At 32.1% G+C, this 27,304-nt stretch overlaps 1 protein-coding gene across 2 annotated transcripts in view; it reads right to left on the bottom strand.

Annotated features, from left to right (window-relative positions):
* The window catches only part of qin, a 347,449-nt gene that overhangs the window by 184,818 nt on the left and 135,327 nt on the right, over positions 1 to 27,304 (bottom strand). The window lies entirely within an intron of this gene.

Here is a 27,304-nt window from a genome sequence, read left to right as displayed (position 1 = left end):
AGCAACAAAGTGGTGCGTATCAACTCAATTTAAATTTAGTACTACTATTAATATATACATATGTTTATATGAAAGTATGGTTCTTGTCTGACATTATTCAATAAATGTATATAAAAAAAAAAATTACAATTTACATTTGACTCACACTCGTAGATCTGCGTCTCACCACGAGTTTTTTTGTTTATTTTTAATATGTTATCTGTATAACTTAATATAAGAAATTTATGCATTTCATTGCACATTATAGTATTTTAAAAAAATATATATCATTTAAAAATGAATAAAATAACACAAAAGATTATTAATGAATGGTTATTAGATGATCACATGAGATGATTGTACAATAAAAGTACAAAAATAGTATAAAACTGACGTTATTTATTAGACACTGACGTTTCAGCCAAAATTGCAGAGCTTTATAACAGCTGAGTCCAGAGAGTAAGTTGACTCTAAGTTTTCAAAGAAAGTGCATTTTCATATTGACTGGTTATGTTGAAAACTAGTAAATGGATATAATTTAGTCCCTATTGTGACTGCTATGTTTGTAACTATCTTCATCACCCGGTTCATCTTATTACAAAAAATATTTTTATTTTTACATATTTAGTAAACACTGAAAACTACTTTTCATATATCGCTCCGTTTTTCCTACTTTTAAATCCTACGTTTATTAACTATTTTTAAATATTTACAAAATAATTGTTTACTCATATGCATAGTGAGCTCAGGCGTATATGTGACTATGTGAGTACGGGCGTAGATATTGTAGAACAGAGGAATATAAAAAAATATATAATACTAAACAAACAGTAAAAAAAAGAAAAAAATATGAACTCTTCTCTTTTCATAATAAAGAAAAAACCCAAAAGGGGGTCCGTCGAGATTTCTGGATATGATGAATTAAGTAAAATAACCAGAAAATGAGGGAGATTCTTCCTTCAAGGTTCAAAAGATAATCAATAATCTTCAAGTTTCAATCAAATAATTCCATCCATACAATAACTTTTGTAATTGTTCCAAATAAACAAAATGTTTAATCAACCATCAAATATCCATAAAACCGATAAAATTAATAATAATCAGGTACAAATAAAATTTTGGACTAAAAGAATAAAAAAAAAAATAGTCAACAGTTCCGTGATGAAAGATATTAAGACAATTATAGAGAGTAGTATGTCACAATCTAACAAGAGGAAATACTAACATACGCACAAAAAAGCAATCCTTCCCGGGTGGACCTTCCCACTAAGACCCCCAGAGTCCTATACCCCTATAGAAATATTTGCTTAAAACGGGAAGAGGAGAATGTAAAATAGTTTAATTGAGCAATCTTTAAAAAGCGCCTGAAATCGGAAAAACTATATGAAGCCTGTAATTAAGTACCTGGAAACATACTCTTTTATATATTTAGTATATCGGTATTGATGAGAGTTGATCGTTTTTTTTTTCACTTATAGTGGAGAAAACGGTTACACTTAACGTTTATTTATTAGAGTGCAACAACTGAAGAACATTATGTTCCGTTATGAAGTTTATTACGGAAGTTTGGTATCAGGTTCTGGCCTAATACGGCAACATATGGAACATTGAGATCCTGATGGATGACTCGATTTCTGACAAAGGAGTATTAAGTAATTTAAAAAGGACTTTGGATTGTAAGGATTCGATACGAAAGGAATTCGATAGTTTAGTGGAGCCCCGATGCTCTACTGTGTAAGTCCAGATAGGTCTAATTATAATTAGTTTGAAGTTTAGACCGTTTGTCTAGTAAGTGTTGTATTAACGGAATCGACGAGCAGTTTCCTGTCTTGTCAGCTTTACATGAGGATGCCCTCATTTGTTGTTGTTGATGTTTTTCCATCAACCAGGTGTAGTCCTAGGTAAGGGATCTGTTCGACAGGAATAAGTGGGGTATTATTAAAAGATACTGTGGAGCAGGAAGTCATAGGATGACGACGTTATTTGGTGGGATTTACTGTAATCCTCCAGTCAACACACACCAATCTTCAAGGGTGGTGGTCTGTGGTTGGAGAGTTTGAAAACAATGGAAGGGTCATTATTCAATAATAATAAACAAGTATCAACGGCATACGTGGTGAGGATAGTGTTAGGATAGGTTGGGATGTCAGCTTTAAAAACTGCATATATGATAGGAACAAGGATAATTCCCAGAGGTACGCCAGTAAACTGAAGAAGGAGGGAGGAATAAGAGCTGTTTTATATTTAAAAAAAAAGTTTTGATTAAAATGTGAACTTAAAATTTTTTTAAGTAACTTAGTATTTTTTAAGTTACTGCAATAAAATGATTCCCACTGCAAATTAAACGACTAAAAACATATAAATATCAATACATAAAATACCATTACGCATTAGCGCAAGAAATTATCTTCTATACAGTTTTTTGTTTTTTCATTAAATAAAGATAATATGAATATATTCTCTATATTTTACAGAGGTTAGACGTTAGGTAGTTGAGTAACCACCTAACCTCTAACCTCTGGGAGATAGGTTGACTCTGGGCAGCGAGAATCTAATTGCGTGAACTAGATTTCCTTAAAAGAAGCTGGAGCGACCAATCCAGTAAACTTAAGTAAGGGCACAATTAATTGCCATGTTACAGATCAAGATAGCAGTGAACTAAGTTTACTCTAAACCCCAAGTAACAACACTTGCAATATAGCTGCGACTTTCACAAAATAGTTTCATAATTACCATTATACACAAGCTGAAATAAAAATTAAATAGCCTTTTTTTTCTATTCACAAACCTGGATTATTAAAAAGAATTTCAACACAACTCAATCACTATAATTAAAAATATATATATTTTTTTCAGAAATAAGTAACTAAATATGACCAGAGGTTAAATAAGCGTATATTGTGGAAATCAGGCAAACTCTTTATTGACTGTCGTTAAAAAGCAACTATTGGAAATAAAATAAATTTGATATCCTTGACCACATCATCGTAGGCTATAGCCAGCTTTTATAATAGCTGTAGCTTATAAAGTGAATAAAATGCTTAAATTACAAAATTAACAAAGCATTAGTCAGGAAGATGGATTTATGGTAGAAATAAAGACGAACTGGAGAAAGGGTATGGATAAATACCTCGACTACTGGAACAAGCGACGACTTTCGTAACAGTAGACCGATTAGTATTCAGGACCATTTCTGTCTTTGGCCTCAAATAGCAGCTCTAGAATACAGAAGTGGAGAAAATCACAGATTGAGAACTCTGCCTGTAATGGCAATAAATGGAAAGATATAGTACGATGCGCGCATCAGACAACTTAGACTTAGCCCTACAGTGTGTGTAGATTGGTGGGCCCTTGTTCGAGTCGGGCTATTTTTGTGATTTTCGAAAAAATCTATAGACTATGTAAGGCTGAAATTATATATTAGATTATTATTGGTTTCCAATTGCTTTAGAAATTAATATTTTAGAATTTCTTAAGGTAGAAATAAAGATTATTAATTTCGTTCCTATTAAGAATACAACAGTTTAACAAAATATAAAAAAGCCGTAATAATGCAATCATGAAAGAACGATGGTCTTGGCTTTTCCCATTAGAATGGAATATTTAGATTTTTATGTTTATACCCTTTATTTATTCATAAAATTCTTTGGGATTTTTTATTTATCTGTGGTATATTATTGCTTAATTAAAGGTACTTTAGAAGTTTTTTTTTTTTTTTTTAATTCGGTATTTAAATCCAGTCAAAATCTTTTATTAAGGATAAAACTTAGCTGATGCTTCAGGTCATCGTATTCTACATTAACAGGGCGAGTTCAATTAAAATTGTCAGAGTGCTTTACGAGAAAATCGAAAAAATATAAAAACCAAATAAGTGGCACTTTCAGTCAGTTAGTTCTATCGAAAAAGGTGCTGTCATGTCACCTCTCTGACATATACCCAACCCGCCTATGACATGTAATTCTAGGATCGCAAGACTTTTTGTTTTTGAGTTAGGTTGTTAACACACAGAAGCAAAGAATATTTTGCGAGATAAGGTTTTTTGGAAGCAGACATTCCAACCAATCCTTACACTATTTTCACAACATGTCCGATGACACATGTGTGCTCGTTGTTAATAATAACTTAAATTGCATCCCAAACTCTGCAACCCCATATCACAACCGTCGAAGAAGTACTTTCACCGTTCGTCGTAAACCTATCGACTATCCTACAGCATCCTTAAATAATGTTTTTACTCCAGTAAAACAGATCCGCTACCTTGGACTACATCTGGACAAACGACTAACCTGGAATCCTCATTAAAGACTGAAGAGACAGGAAACTGCTCGTGGGTTCCAACTATTACAACATTCACTAGACAAACTGTCTACAGAATCAATTATAAAATACAGATAAACTTAACAGTAATAAGGCAATTCTGAGACATACAAAGTTGAGTAAAATACTCCACTAAACCTTCGACTTCCTCTCGTATCCAATCCTTACAATCCAAAATCCTTCGTGTAATCCTCAATGCTTCTAACTTTGTCACAAATACAATCATACATAAAGACCTTAAACCTTAATATTCCATATGAATCGGACCCTGCCCGAACCGGATACGATTCCTTCCATTATAAACTCCCTAACCACCCATACCAACTAGTTTCTAACTTTGCTTCCTCCATTTCTGAAAATCCTCCGAGGTGCCTCAAAAGAAGATGGGCACGAGACCTGCTGATGTAAAAACGTCATTAGAGTGCTACCAGTGGGTAGTTTCTCTACACCCCTGTATCACTCCAATATAAACAAAAATCAAATTTACTAGATGTACAGTTGTATATTCCATAAAAGATAGGGGGGAAAAAAACCTTCCCGAGGACATAAACAATCGCCAAGCGGGGACCCTTCAATCACCTTGGTGATATAAAGACATTTTTCTTTTCTTCAACCTTAATTTTAATTTATGTAATAGTTTGGATATTTTTTTTTTAGTTTGTATGTTTTGTTAAATTATTCAAAATATTGAATACAAAACTCGACAGTTCATTTCTTTTATTTACATTTCTCTTCATGGTTGGGCTGGAAAAGGTTCCTTTTGAAGCCCTACTAGCTGTAACAACTGTAAATAAAAAACTATATGAAAATAAATTAAAAAACTGTATGAATGTACGAAATAATTCGATTTGCATTATCCCATATGCAAACAATTATCATTTGAAGTGCCAAGGCTAACACAACAGAGGAGTGCCACTCCTTTGTCATCTTAACCCAATTCTTCTTATCATGGCCGACTTGACATTTTGTACAACAATAAATCAATACATTGTTTTCAAAAGCAAATCATAAAACTCTCTTGGTAATGTTTTATTTGCCACAACCTATTTTTATTCTCATATTCAATGACTAAAGCAAATGTATTCTAAAAACAGGTGCTACCGATTTCCAATTTGGAGGTAGTATCAATATAATGACGACAGATCAGACAAGCACAATTAGCAGGACTGGGCTTTCTGTTCGGAGGTGCTCAAAGCGACATCACGAAGTTCGTAGTGGTCCTAAGGATTGAAACTAGACCGTCCCAAGCTGGTTGGTTACCTATGGGAAAACCCGGCTGACAGGGAAAGGTCAGGTAGAGAATTAACAAAACAAATAGTTCTTAGATTACTGATTTATATAATTGATTGTTTGATAGTGGTTTATATTATTATTAACACAAACTTCAATGATCCACTTATACTTTCAACTTTTTCTTTTAAAAAGCCACCAACGTTTCGGCTTTAGTCCATTTTCTATTAACAATATATAATATTGTTAATGAAATTAATAGGAAAGATAAAATTATTTTTGTATTGAAATTATGTGGTTTATATAAGACATGGGTTATTAGCCTGAAAAAAGGACATTTTAATGAATTATGACATCAAAGTTTAAGGTTGTCTCCTTGAAAATGGCTTAAGGAACAAAACGTAGGAGGTTTTATAAAATAAAAAATAAATATGAATTCATAATGCCTATTAAGAAAAATTTTTAAGTATAGCTTTTTTTTCTCACCTATACAGACCCATTGGAAAAAGAGACTACTGCTCCATGTACCTGCTAACAGATGGCAGCATCCCGAAGTCCAACTAAAAATTTGTGAGGAGGGTCTTCTTCAAACGCTTGAAATCTCAAAAAAATACTAATAAATTCTGATTTTATGAAATTTATTTTAATTAATTTTTTAAAATATTATAACAGACTACAAGATATTTAGAAATATGTATAAAAACTAAATAATTATTATCATCATCATCATAGAAGAAAACCTCAAACAAGGACCACAAAACAAATAAAATTTAATTAATTTTAAGATTTAGAAATATTGTGGCAGCTCTGAAATTATTGAAATAACCTTGGTCACCGTTTCCACTCTCATTTTTTCCACATGCTGACCGGAATAAGAAAATAACAGGTTAGTAGGTGCTCCTCCTTATGTCAAAAGAAAATAAATTTGACAATAGTTAATTATCGCAATGCTTATAGACTGATATCTTAAATATAACAATTGGACAGTTACTAAATATGATTTCCTGAAGTTCATTTTACCATTGCCGTGATTGATTATAGTTATTATTATTAATGTACCTTTTTTGGCATTTTTAGATTTAGCATTCGAGTTTTACTTAATAGTTTCTATAACTAAAAAATAACCTACACTCGGATTTTATTTTTAGTGAATTTTTTTATCGACAATACTGCGAGAAAAAAACCCCTGTTAAATAGCTTCTCCCTCCAAAATCGTCCTTCATATACGTGGATTATCAGCAATTATAATTGCGCATATTTCCCTCCTTCTTAAATGCATTAAAATGACTAAACCGCTGGAATGGGAGACAAGAAGTAAAAAAATAGTAGAACAGAAAAAGCAGCGTAAAAACTAAAGCTTAACAGAAGTCATTCCATTTACTAGCATTCAATTAACATATAAAATGGTCTATTAAAAACCACTAGAGGGAACATTAATTCCATCCGCCTGGACAGTTGAGAGGTTGTCCTCTAACATTTCCGAAAGGATATGGAAATGCTAATCGTGCGTTGTATCTGCCTCAGTTTGCTAAGAGGCTAGACACACGGACCCGATAATGGGCTGGGGCCGGGTCGTGGTGCACGACAGAACACGCCCTTGTCCAATTCAGATAAAGACCAGCATGCACATGATTTGCTTGTGCAAAAGTAAACCAAAGGTAGAAACTTTGGGGAACAGAAACAAATTTAACTAGTTGAAATACAGAAAAATCAATCTAAAGGACTAATTGGTCCTTTTGTTTTATACATAAATTTCGAAACTGATTCAGTTAACTAAATTTACTTCATCGTTCACTCATCACATGCATGAGGCATGCAAAAGGCGTAGAAAACTCAAATGTAACGCCGGTGAAACCATGAGTCATAACTAGTGACTACAATATATTTACAACATATCATTAAAAAAATAAAGTTAACCAAGCATACCTCAGCGGAGCGGTCCCTCCCCATCCTTGTAACCCCCTACCAATCCCCACGGCCAGCAGCTCCTGGCAAATCTGTGACCCCCGCCTCCAGATGATCCAGCCCACTTCCTTATAATGCCGTGTGGTAAATGAAGGGACATGTATATAGTTATGTACATGTATATAGGACAAGTATTTAGTTATAAGTTATGTATATAGGGGAAAAAAAGGTTTATCAAGTAAATTATTGACCAATGAAACTTCTTCTGATTTAGACACCTTCGGTATTTTCATGCTTTACATATGTATAGTAAGTGAATCATATTCAAAAGGAACTACAGGAATATCAATATTCCATTCCATAACTAACTAGTAATTGATATAAAAGTAATTGAAACTACATAAAAGGCCTGTTTTTTCTTAGAAAATCTAAAATGCGGTTCTGAGGCGTAGGTAAACAAGAAAATGCATTTAGGCAGATCTTATACTGTTAACAAATTACTTAACCCCTTCGTAGAGCTTACGAAAAAAGCTGATGTTTCTGAAACGGGCCCGACAAGTGAGGACGAAGAATGTGTCCAGCCTATTACTCACCTAACCAATAGAGGTTAAGAAAGTGGAAGAGGCTGGAACTTGTATCCTAGAATCTCCCTTCCAGTGTAAGTTTAGTATAAAAAGTACCATCGATCAAACACAGAGGTGGGTTTAGAAGTTATACCTAAAAATTGTAATACGACTACTTTAAATTATAGACCAATTAATTTTTAAAAAATAGAAAATGATTGGGTTCAATTAAAATAACTCAAACAGTAAGTAAACTATTCATAGCTTTGCATGGCCTTTATTTTATACTTATTTCCCTTCCTTTAGTGGGTACTGTATTTTTATATTCCTCTTTTATCTACTTTTTTATTTATTTTCGATTTTATTTTTTGTCTGATCCTTTTTGCAATTCTTTTTTATTTATATACCTTTCACTGTGCATCTTATTTACTTTACTTTGTTCATTTTTACACAAATTATTACGTATTAAGATAAAGTATACCTACTTTACTTTTTCGTTACATTATTTTAGTTGTTGGAATCCTTTTTAGCCGTGATGAAGCCTTGCAAAGTACGACGAAACGTTAACTCACAATAAATAGTTTAGTATGGTCCTGGTGAAGTCAAAATAACTTAAATATATTTTAACCACGCCAGAACCATCTTCCTTTTAGATATTATACGCAGTCCATTGACGATCTTGCATTAATGTTTAAAACGCAATTAAAAATTCTAAAATTGTCGAAGTTGTAATATATTTAAAATTTGTTACAAAGAGTTGAGTAATTTTACTTTACGAAGATCTAATCTCTACATATCAGCTACTAAATTTCATGACATTACAAATTTTACAGAAATCGGTCTCGTAAACAAAAAAAAAGATCTTACCAGAAAAATGTATGTAGTTTCATACTATCTTTAACGTCAAAACATAAATTCAGCTTATATGGCGGTTACGAGGGACACAAATCGCCACTGAAATAATTGAAACACACTAAATTAATAGATCATTTCTAAAAGCTACACACTCTAACCACAGCGTCTAACAATTTATCCGAAATGAGTTTTATTTGTAAATATATAAGCCTATATGCCTATGATCGATAGATTTAATAAAATTGCTACGATTAATATTAATTAATCTTAGACTAATCTAGCGGTTTTTACGAAAAGTCTTTTAAAGGTACTCCTCGAGTTATGTAAAAATAACTGAATGGGTTTTGGATGGTTTTGAAATGACGTGCATGATGCCACTTTCGATACGATGATAGCTCTTCAGTAAGAGGTGTTGAGTTCGGACGGAGACTCAATGAAATACTTGATCAATCTGATGGACTGAAAGTGAATAGAAGGTTAGCGGATGTTTCTTCACCAGTCTTTCCTGAGCGTTCACACATTCGAATTTTCTCTCTGAGAGCAACTCAGAAAAGTTAACCGCTATTAACTGCAGAAGTTCTCGGGCGATGAGAGGGTATTTCTGCCTAATTATAACGTCTTCAATAATCACCTGCTTAATCATGATTAAAATCAATTTAAATATAAGAAGATGGTCAGGGTTGCGGTCAAAAAAGAACAAATATTTTAAAACTATTTTAATGTCCGACGTTTCGCCCCACTTTGCAGGGCTTCATCAGGGCTGTTCAAAGCGAACGGTAAACAGGGAATTGTTGCTGAAAATTGCTGTTCAACCTTTCGCAACAGCCCTGATGAAGCCCTACAAAGTGGGGCGAAACGTCGGACATTAAAATAGTTTTAAAATATTTGTTATTTTTTTGACCGCAACCCTGACCATCTTATATTTTTTTTATGTTTCATGTAATTAATTGTAATTGAATAATTTTTTTTTTTTATTACTCTACATATTCATTTGAACTTTTTATTTCTATTTATTTTTTAAAATAAAATTTATATTTCATAGTCACTCCACTCATTCATTTTAATCCAGCCACTCGGATAGAATTTAAAAGATTTATGGGTTTAGATCAAACTAAATTATCGAAATCATTAAATATAATCACTATACTTAATTACACGAATTTTCGTAAATAATATTCAATAATGGACCAAAAACAAAAACAAATTTGTCCGTCTACGATACGTGGTTTTTATCCAAGACTACTAAACCGATTTCTTCTAGTAATATATCATTCTCAAAATTCACCATTAACACAGGAACCAATAATTGAAAAACTGAAAACTTTAAAGTAATTGATTGTAGGAATATGGTATGGGTGGCGCTGAAGAAGGATCACACAATAAAAGAAGAAATATGTATTTAAAAAATATGATATAAAAAAAATGTATATCAAAAAAGGAACGTAGTTAACTAAAAAAAAATGTTAAAATAAATGAATAGAATATGAACGTCAGGATGAGTAATGAGTGCTGGAATAATGCACATTGAAATAATAAATAAACAGTAACAAATATTGTACAATTAAAAGAAGGAAAGAGCTAGGGAGGTTAATGAGGTGTAATAAAATATTAAATCGATAAATATATGTAGGTAAATGGATAAATAAAGGAATTATATAGGATAATAAAAAATAAATAAGACAGATGCTCACCTGAAATATAGAAAAAGCTGTGATGATTCAGAGGGAAAAGATACTGAAGAGATGAAGTGGTAGGAAGCTTAAAGGAATTAGATCAACCATAATTTATGCGTAGTAAGAACAATAAATGCCTAAGGTAATATAAATGTAAAATAATATATAAATTTTAAAACAAAATTTTATTTTTTTTTTTGTCTTTTGTTTTATTCTTCTTCAATTAAAAAAAAATAATATCATATACCAATAATAACCTGTATAATAAAAGTACTGTTGTCATATTGGCAATGTGGAGTAAATGGGCTGGGTCCACTGAAGGCAAGCTTACTTAGTAGCAATGAGCCGAGCGATTATATGAAACGGGGAGGGAGGCTCCGCTGGTGTAAACCTAAAACTAAATATACTAAAAATTAAGAAAAAAAAAGTTGTTCTTTATTCTGAAGGACAAAATGTACGAACTAACTAGGATCGATTTATACTTAAAGTATGGTAGTAATATTAATGATCCTCTAAGGCGCGGACCCCACCAGATTAGTTCTTAAACCAATAGTATACGCTTGAGGTTCTATTAGACTTAATTTAAGTTGAGATTACTGATCAATTATGTAAGACTAATTTAATTTATAAAGACTCTCGAATGAGCCTTTAAAGTGTTGGTAGCCGGAATTTCAAGATAAATACAGTTAATTTATTCCTAACTTACAATGGAACGAAACTAGAAAAAAAAAAATGTAGGACGCTAATTACGTACCCAAATGAACAAAAGTTTATGCAAGCCGATGAATGATCCTTTTCAGAGCTATGGTTACCTGTGAAAATTGCGTGAAAGGTCGCAGCTTGAGCACGAAGAAGAAACGTATTAGCATGTAAGGTTGTTAGTTTGCATAATCGGGTTAGTACAGAAAAAAAAAACCGACATTAAATGGAGGAATTAATCTAATGTCAGGTCAGTTACGGCGGCGTAGAAGGGCTCCAATAAATTACGTTCATCACAATAAGTACCTTGAACTATTTCGAACATGCCTTTTAAAGTTTATAAACATAATATTTTTCAATTACAAATGCAGGCAATATAGTATAGCAAGGATGTCGGCTCCAGATCGTAGGGAAAAACGAACTATTAATTTTATTTTTTAATATTCTATGGAAGATCATTTATCTAACATATTAATACTTGTGAATTCTTCCAGTTCATTGCTTATATTTTCTATTTATTTGTACGTTTCCGGGTCCATTCCCCTTCTTCAGGATTACAGTACCCTTTTCCTAGCAAATCTTTTAATTACATCTACATAATTATATTTTGCCGTATTGATAATTAATCTAAACATCACATATTAGCTAAAAACATTTGCAGATTTGCACTTAATGTCTGGGTTATTCGCTTTGACAGAACACCAAAACGTTAAAGAAATTAATTAATAAATGAAGACACAATAAAAAGAAAATATAAATATAAAAATTTTAATACATCAAGATTAATACATTTTTTTAATTAAAAATAAACAAGAAATAATACGATAAGATGGAACGATAAAGTGTATAGTCGGGAATGCTGAGTACAAGGAAAATTTCAAGGGCTCTAACTACGATCACTCATAATGGAATAATGAAAAAATTAATTGGACTGACTAGAGTGCTTGGAGTGAAGATCCCAGAGACCCCACTGACAGTCGCACTAAATGAACTTGTTGAACGATGTTGTGGACTGACTAGAATGAAAACGATTTCATCAGACCCACTCACGATCACAACACTCTACTATTCCTTTTTATTTATTTTAGATTTATAGTAATGAAAACGTGATAAATTCTAACTACACACACTGGATTTACTGACTAATAATATTTACTATATTTAGTTAAAGCACAGCCTGAAAACTGTGCGTACCATCCTTCCATTCTATGAGTTTTCATACAAACCGTCTGTGGAGTGATTGGATTTGTGCATGGGGTAAGGATCGATTCTAGTATATATAGGAATTGTATCCCACGGAGGATTTCACACACGCGGTCGTTACAAGTTCCATTTCTCGTGGACTTCCATTTATTGTGGAAAGATTCCCACTGTCCGACTGCACAAAAAATTAAATATACAGTATTAAAATGACATTAGCTAGCTTTTAAACGAAATAATAACGGTGTGGTTTAATCCATTAGAGCATGATATGCAAGAATTTAATACCGTTTAAATTCGAGCTATGATACAACCAGGCAATAAGTACAATAACGAGTAATAAAATAGGAACTCAAAACAAAAGAGGCTGTGAATAGAAGGCGACATAGGCAGAGGACAATACTGCAAGATCAAAGACCTCCAATTGAAGGACCACCGAGGAAGAAGCAGAATCAGATGTAATGATGCGATACGGTGGATGGTCCTCGGACAATACAGTACACCGGAGTATCATCTTCGGTCCATCGTCTCTTAATGAGTAGTCGAAGCTTCAGTCTTAAAATAACAATTCATTGTCTAAGAACAATAAATTGATATTATGATCCATTCACACACCAACTCAAATTGTATATATAATTAATGAATGATGGTTGATTTACTTTCATATTTTACGAAAATTCACTCCGTAATCATAAAATCATCCTGATAGACTTAGTAGTAAAGAGTTTCTAGCAAACGCAATGCGGCAAAAAATAAAATAAACGCTTTAACTATTGGTGTTACCTGAACTAAAAGGTTCAATAGAGGCTTTCCCCTTGCCACGGTATGTGCTAGGAAAGATGCTGGTGGGTTGGAAATGTTGAGAAAAAATAACTTATAATAAAAGAGAGTAGATGAAAATTAATTAAACAAATAAATAAATAAGAAAAACAACAATTTTAAGTGTTTATTAATCAAAAAATAAATAAATAATCACCTATCTTTACAGAGTGACCTATCACGCACCTATCTAGACCCACAAAATAAATTGTAACCTAATAATTTAATTATGAAGCCAAAATATACAAAAAAAAATGTATCTAGGTTGGCTAGTTACACAATGCAATAAGCACACTACCGACAAGAGAATGTGTAACTAGAGCGATCAGCGGTGTTATTTGTTTCTTGTCTTTATAAACGATCGCAATAGCTTGAGCTATATTATTTACAAATTGAAAAATATGACCATTTAGAATTGAAACAAATCTAATAATAATCATAATAATTCAATCAATCGATTTATCATTACAAAGATTTATAAAGAATAAATAAAAAAAAAAAACTACTTTTAATGTCGCTTCAACAAGTGCCTGCCATACCTTTGTTAAGACCCATCATGCGAACAATAAGGTCCGTCCTGATACCAACATCAAGTCCGGTTTATGCCGAATCTAGATGGTGAAGGGGTCAGAGAGAGATCAGAAACAGAATTGAGATTTGGAAGCCGGATCCTTATACAAACCGTTATAAAATCTAACGCAATATTACACAACATGGAGAAACAATAAGATTTAAAAAGTATATTGTATCCAATGCTAATAATTAATTATATCTTGTGTATTGTTAACATATCTGTGTAAAGTAACGAAGATAAAATATTTTAAAAAAATTAATTTCTATGTATGCGGATTTACGAAATTCAACCGACTCAAATTCAACTTTGAATCCAAATACACACATCATCAATTACCAAAAAATGTTTAATGTAAATTCTAGCAAATTGCTATATTTGTATATTATTGTTTCATAGTGTTATAGAAGAAAATATCAAAATTATGCAACGGAAAATATAATTAAATTGAAATATAGAGAATTGTTTTTCTGAAAACTTTTGAAATTGGAGTTAAATAATACTTGTACACAAATAATCAGAAAGATAATAAGTGGTAATATAATAATACAAGTGTCAGGTCAAAATTGAATGATCGCAGTCTTCACCAAATAATTTATATCACACACATTTTGTATAATGTAGAAATTTCTATCATTGCTGAAGACCCCTGAATTTTTAATATGATCAAAGTATACAATTCTAATATATAATAATCAATATTTATTTGTTCGAACTCTGTGCACTGTCATACCATTCATTTGATTGTGCTGCGGCTTTTGCCAAAATGTCCAAGATTTTCCTAGAAAGATTATAAGTTATTCCGATCTCTACGGAATAAACAAAAAAAAAAGCACTTATGGGGTGTGTAGCTCAGAAAGTATAAATTTTCCTCACGGTTATAATACGTCAATCGATTGGCCTCTTTCAGAACAATGAGTAAAACTTAGTAACGTATTACTGATTCTATTAAATAATTTTTTATTCATTAAAAATTTTTAAAAACATAATGAGCCTTGAAGTAATGTCGCTCAACCAATTTTTTTTTTTTTTTTTTTTTTTTTTTTTTTTTTTTTTAGTAATAAGCAAATCACGTTTTTAGCCTCATCCGAAACCCTCGAATACCATTTCAAGTAAATAAAAGATTAGTAATTTTTTACCTTATTTATTTGGATGATTTTTTTTTTTTTTTACCAGTGACCATTGTTCATATTTCAAATTTCTCTTCATTTTATCCAATACAATCGGTGGAAAGCTCAAAGTGCCTTCCTTTAACCAATATTAACTATTTTTTAGGAAAAACCGAATCATATTAGTTTTCAGCGACGCCTAAAACCCCTAAATCCCTAAATGGCCTTTTTGAAATAAATTAAGAATTAGAAATTGTTTACATTGATTTATTTGGGGAATTTATATTTTTTGCAACCGGTTATCATTTTTTATATATTCGTTCATAATTTCTCTATTTGTTTATCCAATTCCTACCGCTGGAAAGCTGTGTGTCTGTTATTTTAACCTATTTTTACAAAATTTAGATTTAAGAAGGGCAAATTATTAGTTTTAAATAAAAATAAAAATTTTTTAAACGTTTTATTATCTCCAGTCCTAATTTGTTTAATTAGATCAGGTGTGTGCCTTCAGATGCAGTTTATAGAACCCTAAACCACTGGCAAGTTTCGTGAAGAAAGGTTAAGTCGTGTAGAAGTTTTTACAATATATTTTTATTATGTAGTGATATTTGCCGCTATAAACTAAATAGATATATTAAGCGACTAATAAAATCATAAATTCAATGTGTAAATAGCTAAATGTATTACTTTATATCAAACTTTCAATTCTATAATCTATCTACATCCCTACATCTGGATATTGCGAAGCATTAAATATTCTAAATAAAAATTCTTCTATATTAAATATTCTGACTGAATGGAAAAGTACTCTAAGCTCTTCGATATCAAAATTTATTGTGTACGAGGCAAATACTTAGAGATACGCCTCAGTGTAAAGAAATTACGACCATAAGTAGACAAGATGATACGACCAGAAGGACCGCCTTACTGGACAAACGTCCCATCTTATCCAACCATTCCGATGTCGTAATAGACAATAATACCAATTAGAAATAAATAAACATAGAATGGAACTGGCTTCTCACTCCCGATCAGTTTTCACCCTAGTCCAAGGCGAAGAAGAAAGTTGTCTTAAAACCAGTCCTATTTCTATCTCATTATCATCAAAGGGCTGCTAGAGCAGTCTTAGGAATAGGAAGATAAATATCTTCAAAATAGAGAATCTTACATCACATTTTATTTTATTCGAATGAAAAGACAATCATTACCTCCGTTCGGAAGGCTTACAAAAGGACAATTCAAGAGCTCTGTAAAGAGATTAATAAATAACTCGACGAGGGCTAAAGAGAAGAGAAAATGGAGAGGCTGATCTTGCGTAACCCAAGTTCGGGATGAAATGGGAAAGAACTCACTCAAAAGGATGTGAAGCGGGAAGTCCACTTCTTTTGTCCCGATAACCAGTCGGTGACCACTAAACAGCTGACTCATAACACCCCACACAAATTATAATATTTATATCGCACTAAATCAACAAAAGCTGATAAATAATACATAACGTCAAAATGATATAACAAAAATATACTGAAACAGTTCCCAAACTAAATAAAGGCAACTATCGGGGATTGATAAAGAAATATTGATATGAAACGTAATAAGTAAAAATTGACTTCGTAAAACTAATCCAATTTTACAGTGATTTTTTTATAAAAGCTTTTTCTTATCTATTCCTTTCTAGATAATATGACAATCTCAAAGTTGATAGTTACACTTTTAGTTCAATTAACGGATGCGTAGTGATCTGAGCAGATAATCACATGTTATTAAATACCCTATTTGCTTGAATAGTGAAAGTATTCTAGAATAGGCTAGTAGTAGTAGTAGGTTGTCAAATAGAAACCACAGTCGACAGAACAATCTATATAATAGGTAAAAAAGTTGTTTTTTTATCAAGTGTGCCACTATGTAACCCAAACAGCGATATATGGATGATTAACAATATAATAATAGTAAAAATAGTGTTAAAGCTACCTCAAATTTAGACCATGTCTTTTTGAAGAAAAGGTTAAAAAAAGTTGTAAAGTTGTAAACATAAAATCAAATCAAAATAAACCTTCAGAAAAAAAAAAGTAAATTCAAAATAAAACTGTCCTTCAAGAGAAAACAAAATAAATGACTGATGGATGAACCCCGATGATCTGAAAGGTGAGAGAGACGATGCTGTTCACATGTCGATGTCCCCACGTCAATACAAACCTCCAACAATTCATCCCGAAAGGGTCTAGTGACGATTTGTGGCCAACTCCACAAAGGCGAATGGGCGACTGACCTTAGGCCGTAGATAGTATTAATTTTAAAGCAAAATAATCCTTACTGGCCGTTATTCCATCATACACACATTACAACACAAGTATAAATAAATCTTCTTCTTTTAAAACAAAAACAAACTTTTAACAAAATACAAAAAATTAAATACGTCTATTAACCAAATAGATTTACAAATTAATTATGGCGTTAGCAAATGGTTAGAGTTGTGGTCAAGAAAAAACGAATACAATTTTTCAACTATTTATTAATGGCTAATACACCACGCTACACATTTTCATCAAGACTAAAATAAACTGCAGGTAATGTAATTAATACTTTTTTTTTATGAAGACCTGTAGTGTGGCGGGTGGAAACGTTGGCTATTGCTTTAATTGAAAGGTACTTTTGTTTTTCCTAACCACCACCTTCTAATTCACATGTTATTTATTTAGCCTTCATTACATATCACACAAGCATACAACTAAAAAAAACATCTCAAGTTGATATCAAAAGGAACATATTCTTTCGAACTGTCAAATGGTATTAATAATTATCACTGAACAAACTGATCCTTATTTGTTCACTGAATCATTGAGCAAATCTTTCTCCTCCTGAAAAAACTGTTCAACGAAGCATAGACTATAATGTCAACGTTCTTCTTTGCAGGAATTCCACGATGAGAGACCGCTGATAAAGGTAATGGTATTCTACCGTTGGTCTAGTTACAGTACTTTCTAGGTACAGCATCCCTGAACATGCATGGGCTATGGTGGTACTGAATTATATATTTTTTTATATATTAAACCATTACATTATATTTTTTTATATAAGTATATCAAAAAATGACATAATTTTTGTTGTATACAGTAATAGAGTTTTTATTAGTCTTTTTGATAACAATAAAAAATATATCTAACACTAAACATACCCCATTTTGGACAAACATATGTTGTGTATAAAACCTGTAAAAGTGTATGTGTGCATGTGTTCAATCTCTATATACAGGACTAGTAAACTAGTTTTACAGGTATGAAACAAGTTGGACAGCTGTTCCACGAACGCAGCTAGATGGCGTGTCAACAACTATTAGGCTAAGTCCAAGGTTAGTCAGTTAAGGTCAAAAATAAAAGCTAGGGATGAAATAAAGAAAACAAACCCCGTAATTTACAATGGGAATACCATACAAAGCAATAAACGGGGATTCTTCCATAACAAATATAAATAGAAAAAATATATTAATGGAATCCCATCAAACACTCTTAACGAGAGGAAAAATCGAAACCAGGAAGCTCCATGATGAAAGGGTTCAAAAAGGAAATGATGAAAAATCAGAGCCGGTGGAAAGCTCACACACACTGTCAATCACGTCAGGAAAAACTAGACGGTGTCCAATTTCACTAAAGACGTCCATCGCGTCACGTCACGGACTCCCAGAGGGATCGATACAAAGATGCAAAGAATGGAAATGTCGCTTTTTCATAGACCTGCTGCGGAGAAGAGAACACGTCCGATGAAGATCACCACATCAACGTCAGAGCTTCGCTTACCGTCATTATGCAACATGTCATCCTCATCTTTACGGTTAACCGCATATTAAACCCACTGTGGGTGCGAAACTAAGCTAGTTAAAAACTATTTACTCAACACACTGATATGTGATCATCATCACATTATCATCACACGTGACCTACTAAAGAAAATTACTACTCACTAATTTAACTATATACAACTTTATATTGGATATAGAACATTTTAATTTCTTTATAATTTTTTTATCTGTCTATTTATACAATATATTTTTACAGTTAGTCACTTAAATAAAAGAAAACCTAAACATATATGATCTTATCAAATAGGAACTTCTATGACTACAACCTGATCTATATAAACACACATGTTGTATCATTTAGATTATCAATAAACTAATTTGTACATTTTTTTCTCTTTTATATATATGAAATATGAAAATTCGCAACAATTCCTGAGCTCAGTACTTTGTAAATAGTGTTTCTTGAACAAGGGTTGTGCAAGGAGGTGATTTGTTCATAATCACAATTTGAAAAAATAAATAAATAAATAAAAACAGATTTTTTCAGCAATTCTGAGGACCCACTTAATAAAGCCTGGGCCTACCCGAACTCACTAGGTTGAGTAACAGCTAAAGCAAAATGAATAAACAATAATCTTGATGGATTCGAACCCTAAGTTAGTAACAGAGCGGCACTAACTATACCTCCATTAAACCATTAAGATAACAATTTGAAAAAGAGCAGAAATGTTCAAATAATAAACAAATACTATTTTTTATATATTTATTTGTCAACTTTAATACTGTAAATAGTAATAATATAGAAAATTCACTTCTGAAAAACTAATTATAGCTGAAATACATTTTAAATTGATTTCCTAAATACTATTAATAACATTTATTCTTTAGTGTGTGAACTCCCTTTGACGTAAAACCGACAGGCCTGGGACACTGAATAGACAGTCCCGGAAATTTGCATTATTATTGCATTCAATGAGTGCTCAAAAGGGGGTAGTAGAACAATAATAGATTTTGGACTCGGGAACTCTGTTTGAGCTTCTTAGCAGCTAAAAATAAATGCCCTTTTTAATTCCAATAGAATTCTAGAGAAGGTATAGAGGACCCAAGAACATTTGTCAGTTTTTTGTTTTTATCTCCGAAACTATTTCGGAGATAAAAACAAATCATATTTAGATGAGGAAAAATATAGATATATTAATTATACGTAGGATTATGAAAAGCCTATTATTTTAGGAGAAAATATGGTTAAAACATACCAGACAGTTAATTGATTCAGTTACACCACCAAAACGCCCAAAGACCTTTTCTCAGGAATGACTCCCTTCAAACCTTAACAGGCATTATGTCCCTAGACACCATTAATTCTTACCTGGAGTTCACCTTGGCAACCCTACTACCTTCTCTCCAATTGCAACAGTCTCAGTAAACTAGACCGTTTCCATGTCTTCCGTCAACTCTAATTGCGGCTGAAGAAATGTGTCTAATACTGAATGACGACATAAAGAGCCATCGATAGCCAAAAGGAGCGAATCCCTAATTAGCAATTAATTAATGAAAGGGAATCATTAAATTTATAACGCAACTGGATAAATATCAATAGGCCAGTATTCCTTTTTAAGAAATCTCTTAATCGTTTTTAAGTCCAGATATTGAGCATCGTTCAGTGTAAAAATTAAAAATGAGCGTAACCCGTCGATATTTTTTTTAAAAATTAAATATTAACTCGTGTTGTTTATATAATGCCATTTAGTAATATTTAGAGATAATACACACATAAAACGATATTATAAAAGCACACAGCTGCAATAACGACAATTATTAAAAATTAACATGTTTCTTAAACATAATAACCCCAGGTATCAACCTTTATTTTTTTTTTAATACTCAAATCAACCGTCATGTTAGTATTTACTGTTGTGGAAGTGCTGTCGAAATAGGCCTGGAGATGTGATAGTTGACAGCACATGCCATCTTAACATCATTGACGATTGTGAGGAATCTTGTTCTTATATAGGGTTTTTTTTTAAGCCCGATAGAACTTGAAATTGTAAAAAATAACACAAAAAATTAAATTGTAATCAAAATTTTTTTTTTATTCGAAAGATCAATACGTGACATTAACATTTGAAAATGATTTCGGGCATATGGGCACCGCGGCTGTTCTTGACGAAGCGCATTCTGTAAAATTGTGTTCAGCGATGAGGCGCATTTTTGGCTTAACGGGTTTGTTAATAAGCAAAATTGCCGCATATGGTCGTGCGATTTGACACCTCTCGATTATTTCCTGTGGGGCTACGTGAAGTCCCTGGTTTATGCTGATAAACCAGCAACAATTGACGCCTTGGAGGCCAGCATTGTTCGTGTTATTCGTGACATACGGCCAGCAGTGCTCGAAAAAGTGGCCCAAAATTGGACGTCCAGAATGCGCTTCGTCAAGAACAGCCGCGGTGCCCATATGCCCGAAATCATTTTCAAATGTTAATGTCACGTATTGATCTTTCGAATAAAAAAAAAATTTTGATTACAATTTAATTTTTTGTGTTATTTTTTACAATTTCAAGTTCTATCGGGCTTAAAAAACACCCTATATATTACACAGAGGCTCAATGAATTACACCCAGCCCATACAACATACATTTGCAAATCATTTAAAAAAATATGGTCCGCGCATCACACAACTTTCATTTACTAACCTAGATGTTCTCCCCTAGAAATGTTATTGGAGTTCTATCAATAGCTAGATTCTCCACATGTTTGTATCATGCCATTTTATAAAGCAAATTTACTAGTTGTAAATACTTTTATTCAATTGTAAAAAAGAAAATTTATGAATTTGGCTGTGATTCATGAACAATTGGAACAAATAATGTCAGGAACATTATAATTAATATATAGTGTTCATTATTATTCATGAAATGAGCTCAATTATTCTTTTTTCGGACACTAGCTTTAGTTTGGTTCGGTAATAGACCTGATCTGTGAGAAATCTCTCTGGTTTAGATAATTATAAGTTGATTCTCACCCTAACAACACACAAATAAGTTCTTAATTTATGTTTTAAAAGAGGGAGTTGAGCTTTGGGGATCCGCTAAACCATTGAATTCCTCTCGTATCCTTGCAGTCGAAAATACTGCTTCTTACTTCGTTAAAAACCGTCATCCACCACGACCTCAATGTGCCACCATCTGTAGCCGATTTAAACAGAACCAGATAGCAATCCTCCCATGATAAACTCCCAACAACCCGAAGCCACTCGTTTCTAACCTGGCTTCTCCTTCATTACCTGATAATTCTCCTAGGCGTCTGAAAAGAAGATTGCCCCGGGATCTTCTCCTCCACAAATGTTATTGGAGTTCTATCAATGGGTAGATTCTCCACATATCTGTATGTCAGTTTATAAATCCTGATCTTCTTATTTCAAATGAACTGTCATAAGAGCTATTCGAAACCATGAGAGGCTCCTACAGAATTTCTAAAATACAAACTATACTATAAATAGTCGACAATCTAAGACTGAGTACAATCGTTAGCTAGCCGCGGGAGAAAGTGAGCAGTAGGGAAACAACGGCCCCTTTAGTAGGACTTGGGAGATGACCACTTTGGACGGCCTGATCAAGAGAAAGGGGAGATATCAAGTGGAAAGCAGATGGGCAGTTTGGTGGTGACCAATAGTCTTTCGACAGCGCGCTAAATAAATACACACTACGGTCGGCTCTTTTACAAAATATCAAAATAGCCTCTCACTAAGGTAATTCGATCCCCTTCTAAAATGGAGCTGTATGCTCTATGCCTTAGGCGGGGAAGAAAAAAAAATCTCATTTAGAACGTTCGAAACAGAGATAACTTTAGAAGTTCTCTTTAATGGATTTTCCTAAAGTTAAACGGCTCACTATTGAGAAAATAAGAGCTATGACTGCTGTTGGGATATTATATTACATATTACAACAGTTCATGGGACATAATAAAGTTAATGTGAAACTGTTGTACTGGAACGAAAAGGCTCCAACCAATATAACCGAATGACCTCAACACAACAACAGCATAGTAAGAGCGTGCACAGCCAGCGAAATAACCATATTCGTACAATCCTTTAAGTATTTAGTATTAAGGTTTGAAGTGCCGTAGGATCCTGTTAGTATTTTTAAAAAAAAAGATTTCAAATTAAATATAACATTCTTGCAACTTCAGCCACAAAATATTTTAGGAAAAATAATTTACGACCGTTATAGCCTAGAGGCATACAAATGGGATTGGCCTAGCATGTAAAATAATAAACAAAATATAAGTACAAGGAAAAACTACAAATTAATAAAAGATTAGCTAAAAATTCGGATTAACTAACGGGGGAGGGAGAGTCACTTTGTAATAACAAACAAATTTATCAATAATGTAATTTCGTAATGAAGACTAATTTTATGAAGATATTATTTTCTATAAAGAAATTGAGAAAATAAATACGCTTTCAAATTTTAATAAATACCTTAGATTTTATTTTAAATAATGGAGTGGTATGTTTAAATAGAATACTTGAGCCTCAGAATTTAAGGTGTTGATAAGACGGTTTTATTGATGTGTGTAAATATGTACAACATATACACTGATATTCACACCTTATACACATATTCTACTATACTGCTTGAGTTTCATTTTTAATTAGATCTAGTGAATGAAAAGTACTCTTCCTTGTTTTAATCCTTTTTTTTTTTTCATTGCAACCAATAACGACGTTTCGGTGCTGTCACCCCATCATCAGGTATCTACAAAAAATTCTCTATGCGTGCAGCACTTAATAAATATATCACAATTTCATTTTTAAATTTGAAACCAATTACATGATTAAGTATACCTTTTAAAATTACATTTTCTGTTCTCCTTATTAGTCTTATAATGTTAACAATAACATATTATTGTCAATAATATAAATATTAATAATTCAAAAAAATATTTATTAATATATAAATATCAGTAATTAAATAAAATTTATAAAAATATAACAAGGAAGAGTACTTATTGTTCACAAGATCTAATTTCAAATATTCATTTAAATTATTCTAAAAGGGGTGTTTCGGATTATGGAATGATCTGGTTTAGCGAGGTTCAGGTTACCGAAAGTCTACTGTAATAAGTGAGAAAATAAAAAAAACAAAATCATGTACAAAATGAAAAAAAAAAAAATGCTACCCAAAATAAAACAAAAAAAAATTAAATATACAAAGATAATAAACTAATGCTGTTCTAATATTAAATAAAAAATAAATAAATGAAAATAAAATGTTAACAAATTACTTTATGTAGAAATTAAGAAACATATAAAAAATAAACGGCCAATAAATTAACATATCCTATTTGAATAATACTGAAATATTAATGGATTAAATAAAACAACTAATTTCAGGAAATGTAACAAACAAAATACCTAGCGGCCTTAATTTTCACAACTTCACTTTACATATTACATCTTATACAATTTCACTTGGATACATAGAAGTAATGGAGTCAACAAGAGAGCAAAGATTAAATTTCTACAGGGACTAATTATATTAATAATATAATATAAATCGTGATCGTGGGATATTACTAAATTGTGATAAACGGATAATTCCAAAAGAAAAACTGTCACGTGAAACGTTTATGTACTGATCTAAAAAATACAGCTGTTAAGACGTGAGAGAAATCTAAGGAGGGAGGATATTAAAGAGGCACTGGCCGAACCTAGGATAAATCCAGTGGTCCTGATGGGATACTGTGGAATGCTCGAGGACCATTTGATAGTTATTGTACTTCTAAGATGGCTTATACTATTGTCATAACTTTCTACTATTTTACAGTAATGGTTCACTTTCAGTAAATCTGGGGAAAATAACGTTACGAACATAATTCTCGTACAAAGATATTTTAGATTGGGTAAAGCCGGAACTGGAAAGAATTGAGTTCGTTACAACTTTTACAGGTTGAGAATCAATCACAACCAGTTAGCGAATGATATGTAATTGTTTTCAAAATGATCTATAACGAATTGCTATAAAAAATAAAACGCATATCAATATGAATTAAAAAAAACTAATTAATTTCGACGAATGAGTAATTCATTTTCTCAGCAATAAAGTTAAATTACCTTAAGGTTTGGCTTGGAAACAACATATACTCTGTAAAGGTGAACTTATTATCGGATTATCTTCGAAACCCAATATTGTATAATTACTTATTTCTGATTATAGTTTATATCTTTTCCCTACATTATAGGAAATTCTTAAAACAGTTCAACTCTTAGTTTCCTCTCTTGTTTTCCCACACTTTGTCTATGGCTGCCTGGTATATGGCAGGCTCTCAGATAATCTTGAAGCTAAACTTAAAAGTCTCATGAAATGCACAGTACGATTTATTTTGGTTATTAACCACATAACCCAGTACTAAGCCGAGCTGTAGTGGCCCTATCCATCCTTCCAATGCCAGTATTTCCTAGATTCCTTTCTATTTCAAGTAATTAGAATTCCCCTCCTTTCTATCCTAGAAAACCTGCAATTCAAATCTCAATCCCATACTACCAGGTCCCGTTTCTACCCTCCACTTCACGGAACTGCTGCTACGTTTGATAAATCGTTTTTTACCCGAGCTGAACATCACTGGAACTCTATTCCATACATAACATACTTCATGTACCTTAATGAGAGGACTAAAAACCCTTATATTTAATTAACTTTTACTTAACCAATCTGTTCCGACAATATAATAATACAGATGTAACTAACTACCTTTTTGTTTTGCTTTTTGTATTTAGTCATTTTTTTTTTAGTTTTTTCTTATCTCTATATCTAAAATTATTTATATACAATTTTAATATATATTATAATTAAGTGTGGCCACACTTTTTTGGTTAATATATGTTGTAAATTTAAATTACCTTGGTAATTGTTCTAAAGCGTTCTATTCCCAGAATAATAGACTATTTTTCATTTCATTCTGTCTATTCTATAATCCATCCTCACTTGTGTGCCATATCTGTTAATTTTATTATTTCTTAGTTTATTGTATTATTTTTTTATGCTTATCCTCTTATTAATTATTTAATCACATTTAGTCCTGATAAAGTACTATAACATAAGGTGAGGCGAAAAATATTTACTAAAAAATATTCGGGAAAAAAAAAAAATCAGACAATCTTTTTACAATCAATTTAAGTTTTATACTGAATATCATGTAAACAAAAACTTTTATTGTCAACAAAAAATATAGCAATCGTTGTAAGTGCACGATAATAAAGAAATGATTGCGGTAATATAACTATCCGTGAAACACATGTTGGTATTCGTAGTCCCTTTGGAAAAAATCTGTTAAGTTTTTTCTTACTAGGCGTGAGAAGGAGAAGACTTGATGCCAAAAATAAAAGTAGACTTGCCATCGCCACCGGCCATGGCTAACGTGTGAATGAAATGATACAAAGAAACCATTCTCAATACCGGCCTCCTGTTCGTTAACCCTCTCTTCTTCGGCTTTCGTCACGACGGTCGTGTCGCTTACCCTTCCTCAGGATCAATAGTCTGATATCGAAGAGATGTAGAGGGACTAGATAACAAGAAGAAAGCAGGCTAGTTTCCAAGATCAACTTTCGGAGTAACCTAATAAGGAGGAACCAATTCTCTGAGTTCAATCCTGGTTTACTACTTAAATGAATGCAGTTTAATGCAGTTCGGATCAGAAATTAATATTATTCTGAAAATATGAAGAAGGTAGTCAGGGTTGCGGTCAAAAAAGAAGAACAAATAATTTTTAAGTATTGAATGTCCGATGTTTCGGCTCCCTTTGTAGTGCTCCTCCACTCTTAATTACGGACTCCTCCGCGCTTCCGATTTATTGTCAATGTCTGTTAAACCTATCACTTTGAACAGCCCTGATGAAGCCCTGCAAAGAGGAGCGAAACGTCGGACATTAAATATTTAGAACTATTTGTTCTTCTTTTTTAACCGCAACCCTGACCATCTTCTTCATATTTCAAGTTATACTGTCAACTATATATATATATATATATATAAATATGATTCATAAAGCTCTTCGGAAGCAAAGTATCGCGTTAAATATTGAGACCGAAGGATGGGTGAACCGAAGAATATAGAAGGCTACAAAACGCCAAAGAGAGAACTGCACTCGGTAATTATAATTTCGGTTTAAAGCGGTGATTAAGATGAGCGTGTTAGGAAGGAAAAAACAACCTAAAATGCTAATGAATTAATATTTTAGTTATTCTAGAGTAATATGAATAAATATTAACGATTCCGACGCATTTCTTTGAGAATATTTTTCATGTTTTCATGTTGGTAGAGTTGGTGAAGTTCCGTAGGGGCCATTCATATGAAACAGGGTAGAATGGTACCGTATGTACCATAATAAATTTTACTGTTTAAAGATGACTTAAGTACTTAAGATCCTATTTTAATAACTCTAAGGATTTGTCTTGTTCATATATAGATAAATATTATAATAGTATCCGATAGCACCTCAACCAATTTTTTTAGAGCTCGGAATAATTTCTAAATAATAACGGAGAGTTTTTTTTTTTTGCTAAGACAAACAAAAATATTAATAAAAAAGTGGTT

Source organism: Halyomorpha halys, unplaced genomic scaffold (genome assembly GCF_000696795.3).
Source record: "Halyomorpha halys isolate HHAL.00 unplaced genomic scaffold, Hhal_1.1 Scaffold746.1, whole genome shotgun sequence".
In the NCBI taxonomy this organism is placed as follows: Eukaryota; Metazoa; Arthropoda; class Insecta; order Hemiptera; family Pentatomidae; genus Halyomorpha; species Halyomorpha halys.
This window is presented reverse-complemented; position numbering and strand designations above follow the sequence as displayed.